At 32.0% G+C, this 6,000-nt stretch overlaps 1 pseudogene; it reads right to left on the reverse strand.

Annotated features, from left to right (window-relative positions):
• Positions 1–105: 105 nt before the first annotated feature.
• Positions 106–1,460, reverse strand: LOC141674421 (uncharacterized; annotated as a pseudogene).
• Between the last annotated feature and the right edge of the window lie 4,540 nt (positions 1,461–6,000).

The raw sequence follows: 6,000 nt of genomic DNA on the forward strand, positions 1-6,000 counted from the left end.
ATCAAAATTATCTTAATCCTTCGTTCTTCCCATGATATCCAATATTTTCCCAAACATTTCTTCCATATTTTTGTATTTTAGTAACTCAACATTGCCAACCAGATCTTACAAGTCATAATCATCGGGAAAGAATGCCTCAATGAAAGTTATCACTCCTGTCATACAATTAGCATCTCTTCCCACAACTTCCTTATCTTTGTAATAAAAATAAGGGTTTAGCAAATATGCAGTTAAGTGCAATGGACTATCAAGACGACCTTTAATTTTGGAGTCAATGATTTCCAATATTGGTTCATAGGTGTCTTTAGAATTCTTACAAATTTTAATGATCTCAGTTTTTGCTTCCTTAATATCTTCGTACACAAAAGCCATAGAAGGGCGCCAATCTCCATCAACAAGTCGAAGTATTTTTACTAAAGGCTTAAAAATTCCTCACACATAGCAATGTTCATCCAAAAAGCTTGAGAGATAATTGTTTGATATGCTTTAATACCTTTTGATTTTGTAGACCACTTAGATTCTTCCCATTTTTTGATAAGAACATGTGCTTCAGTTTTTCTTCTTTCTCCGGGATACTTTGTAGGGTAGAAAACGAACTTGCGAACCTTGTGACTCTAGGTCTAACATTATTTTTTTCTTGTAAATTTTCTCATCAAAGCCAGCGTCGTGTGATGTGCATAAATAAAAATTGTCAGTGCCTTTGCCTTTTCAATTATATGTTGAATTCTTGGAATCTTACCTGATACGTGTTAACGAAAAGTATAAATATATTCAGTTTCTATTTATGGAAAAAAATACAAGATCATAAAATTAAAAGTAAAAATAAAATGCATTGAGATTTGAGAGTTACCAATTCCTTCCAGGATCAAATTCAGCGTATGAGTAGCACATGATGTCCAGAAAATATTTGTTCTTTTGATCTTCAATAATTTTGTAGCAGCCATGTTATTAGTAGCATTATCTGTCACAACTTGAATGACATTGACACTCCCAATTTCACCAATGTATTTATCAACATAGTCAAAAATATATTTTGCAGTGTGTGCTTCTTCTGAACTTTCAATGGAAGAAATAAAACACGTGCCAGCTTTACAATTAACACAAAGATTCATGATACTCCGTCTATTTCTATCAGACGATGCATCTGTCATTAGCGAGCACCCATTAGCTTTCCACTCTTCCTCTTATTCTTTCATTAACTGTTTTGTCTTCTCAACTTCTTGCTTAGGGAGTGGCTCTCTCAGTTGATACTGACTTGCTGGTACATATCCTGGACCAAACTGTCCAACTGCCTCACAGAACCTTTGAAACCTGTCATTGTTTATAGCATTAAATGGTATACCAGACTCGTACACCTAGCGAGCCAAGTACGCGTGCACCTCATTAGTCCTCTGCTTAAATAAAGCATCATTAAGATTTTGTTGTCTACTCTTTTTACGCGACTTAAAAGTTGATTCCATTGGATCAATTGGTCTACTAAATTAATCCATAGATCCAAGCCTACACGTTTTTTTGTGGAACCTTCAATCTCAACCACATCATCTTCATTTTCGATAATATCTACCTCATCTCTCACCTCCTTAATATGCACTTTTTTCCTTCTTTGTCTTTTTTAATTCATCTAATGCATTTTTACACCTTTCTTTATCTAAATGAGTGGAATGAGGACAAACTTTCACATTCCCTTTTATTCCAGCAATATGATACTTAAGACGATTGATACCTCCATTAAATTTTATACCACACAATTTGCATCTCACTTGTCTAAGATTAGTAGCATTTATCAATTTAACATATTCCCATCCAACATCATTAGAGTTGGGTTTCAAAGTATCCGTTGATTCCATATTTGGTGAAGGTTCCATTCCTACACATACAACTAAATCTGTCATAAGCAAGCACTGGGACAAAAAATCAAACACTAGAGGAGCGTAACAAAAATATTATTCAAAACTCCAAATTCAAAGCAATTTCACAAACAATATCAAGATTTCAAGAAAAACATGCCTTATTGAATTGTCTTGACGATCAAAGTAATGAAAGTTCAGATTGAGAGATTAATATTGGGATCGTTTTATCGTGAGAGAGTAAGCAGGTAGTAGTATGAATATAATTAATCGATAATTAGTTTTGGACTTTTAATCAGTTAGATACTTAGATTATAGGTTGCCTTTTTTACTTGTTGGGCTTTTTTTGGCCCAAACTATAATTTTACCCTTTCATTTTTTTCTCGCCGATTTGTCCAAGTTCTCGGAAGTCAACCCGAGTTTGACCCGATTTCAACACAAAATCGGAGAAATAAACCGAGGATGGTAAAACTGGTGCGGAAGAGGTGTCGAGTCCGAGTATTCGGCCGAGTACTCTGCCGAGTTTTCCGAGTTTTAGAACACTGATTTTTACAGACTCGAGAAATACAGATTTAGATTATCATAGAACTTAATCTTAGGATTGTCAATTTGACTTAATCTTGTTATTATACAGACATATCTTGCACAACATACAACATACAACATGGTCTATATGGACAAATTTTTGCATTTTAAAGAAAAAAATGATATTAAGATGATTAAAAGATTTCAATTTAATATCATATTTCCAAATTCTCTCGTGCCACAACGTAGATGATAACGAAAAATATATGTCAATTTCACTATAAATAAGGTATAAGAAAAAGCTGTTTTATCAACTCATATGTGAATATATAAACAAAGCATATATACAATTATAAACATAGAGCCATCATCAGTTAAAGTCACGTCATGCCTTATCCCGTTCGTTCTGCCTTATGTCGTTTTGATATTTGCATTAGGTAATTTGATCCACGTCTTACTTTTGTCTTCACATGCATTGATTTTAAATGTTATTATACATAACACCCAAACATAAACATAAAGTGTTTACTCTGTACGGGTCAAGTTGTATGACGACCCCGTTTTTGCTGGAGACCATTATATTTTACAACTAAAATCTTATATAAAAATATTGTAAAACATATTATTTTGAGAATCATGTTCTACAAAGATCATTATTTTATTCAAAATCTTAATTATCATATATGTACTGCATGTAAAACATTACAAAATGTTTTATTCTAAAAAGTATGTTTAGTTTGCAGAACATTTGTTCAGTTTGCGGAACATACACATTCTACTTATTAAATTTAAAGGATCTTTAACATTTTTAATGAATTAGTGATATTCGTAGAACACACTTCACAAAATAATATATACTCTAGTGTTTTAATTGCAGAATATAAATGGTCTCCGAGGTCTCCGATAAAATAGTGGTCTCCATAAAATTTTATTCTCTATATATTTTTTGATTGTTATATATATATATGATGTATATAAATAAAATTTTCCTTAATATTGATGGCCTGTTTTCATACATTGATAGGATTAATATTCATGAAAAGTGAAGCAATACATGTTGTTAAATGGCCCAATCCTAATAAATCCAATTTATATTTTAGCTCCAAATCTATTTCTTTTCAAACGTTTAAAATTCACTCACATCCTACGTTATTGCATTGAGATCAATTTAATAGGTGTCACTATATTAAATGAAACCCGCTATTTCATTATAAATCTTGAACTACATATATACTTTGTAAATAAATAATACTTCATCTATCTCTAAATACTTTTTTCATTTGTGGCGTATACGTTTGTCAATGCACGTTTTTTATTGTTAATATCTTTAATTTCGTATTAGTATTAAATATAAAAATTTTACTGTATTAAAGTACTCGTAAACACGAATACAACAAGATCACTCATGACTATGTTTGATCTTATAGATTAACTGTAAATTAATAGTCAATCGTTTAACGTGAACAATAACCAAAGTCGAAATGAGAAAAGTATTTTGGTACGAATGGAGTATATTTTATAAAAAGTGGTATATTCATCCGGTAAAAAAGCTAAATGAAAACTAGATTATATCTAATTAAACCACTTTTGTACATGACATAATTTATGTACACCTGGTCATTAAAACTCTAAGCAGCCCTATTAGATGTTTTGTATTTTGGGAGTTCATAAATTTACTCATAAAATTTTCTCATTCCCTCCCAAGTCTAAAGTATGTAAGATACAATAGGACTCTATAATTGTAAACCTCAATTACAAAATTTATATAGTCTTTTCGCCACTAAATTATTTGTACCGCCCCTTTAATTATAAAACTTACTTGACTGGACATATAAATTTCACTAATTCAACTATCCTAATTTAAACCGACAAAAAAAACTATCCTAATTTAATTTATTTATTTTTAACATTTTTGTTTTAAAACATGTTCTAATGACGAGTTTGGCATTAAAATATTTAATTTTGGCTTGAAATGTCCAAACTACTCAAATGTGCGAATTTTCATCCTAAATATCACTGAATACTAGGGGGACGTGTGTTCACTTCTTTAAAATTTTGTACATAACTGACACGGGAGATGTGTGTTCACTTTTTTAAAATTTTGTACATAAGGGACATGCATGTCGAATATGTGTGTTTTTTAGAGGTACCTGTTATTAGAGTCGGCCAAACGAGCGGTTTGTCTCGGTTCGTTCGCTATTTGACTCGTAAAAGTTCGTCTAATTCGGCTCGTAAACGAACGAATAATTATTCAACTCGAACCGTATATCCTAACGAATCGAGCACGAATATAATTTTCAGAAATCGCACCGGCCCGGAACCGGACCGGTCTGAACCGGCTAATTCGTCAGTGAACTGTAACATGTGAACCGACAAATTATTCGCGAATTATTCGTTCGGCCCGCGAATTTAGTAGTCAATCTGTAATCTAGTATTAGTAGTCCATCTGTAATCTAGTAGTCAGTAGAGTAGTAGTAGTCTAATAGTAGTATATAAATCTGTGACTGTAATCATTACATGAAATTAAATTATGAAAAACCTTGCCACTTGCTTGCCAGTTGCCAACCATTCCACATTTTCACTACCAGTCTGTACGAATTCAGTATTCGCGAATTATTCGTTCGTTTATTCGTTCAGTATTCGCCGAACCGTTATATTCGTAGTATTCGCGTGCCGTTCACAGGTTCTTCTCCCAGTTAACAGGCTCGACCCGGCACGGACCGTCATCATTAACAGGCCGTTCACGATTACACTGCGCCATGAACCGGACCGCCTATAATTCGGCCCGACCCGGACGGACGGACCGTTTGGCCAACTCTACGTGTTATATTTAAATTTTAAAAAATACACACGCATGTTCAACATGCGTGTTCTTGGCGTGTATTTTACAAAATTTAAAAAGATGGTATATGCACATACATACTATATGTGTATTTGACACATAACTCCCCAGCAATTAATATTTTGGACTATTGTACTTAAAAAATGATATATTTTTATTTAGCAAAAAAAAAAAATGATATATTTTGATCCTTTTTTTTAATAAGTTTATTTATTCAAAACGGATTAAATTATATTTATAAGGCCTAATCGTTGCGAGTCGCCGAGTCCTGACTTTTTTTTCCTGTACTCATTTAAGTGAGTCTATTTACTTAAAAAAAATCAACTTTAAAATCAACTCTTATGATTCAAAAATATTTTGAGATCTATTATACTAATTTAGTTTATTTTAAAATTTTATTTTAAATAAAATATGCATAAGTACTTTAATTTAAATATGTCTCATATAAAAATTTAAATGATAATAAAAATTAAATCCAATCGGTGGAGTCTATTTCATTTTCCAAGTCAAGAAGATTGACCATGTCAAAAACAATTTATTCTCGGAAAATGTTACAATTACAAATAAATTTAAAGCTAAGTCCCGTTATAAAAAATTGAATGTGGGGGAGCAGTAAATTGAGCATACAAATCACTGACACGTAATCAAAATCTATCTTGCACACTCCAAAATTTTCTAACATCCAATAATATTGATAGTTGAAACTGACACAAAAGTAACTCTTTTCTCATTGGTGCGTGTCACGCACGTGCGTATAGTACCCATGTCTTGTAGTACTAATACTCT

Source organism: Apium graveolens, chromosome 7, assembly GCF_009905375.1.
Source record: "Apium graveolens cultivar Ventura chromosome 7, ASM990537v1, whole genome shotgun sequence".
NCBI classification, from domain to species: domain Eukaryota; kingdom Viridiplantae; phylum Streptophyta; class Magnoliopsida; order Apiales; family Apiaceae; genus Apium; species Apium graveolens.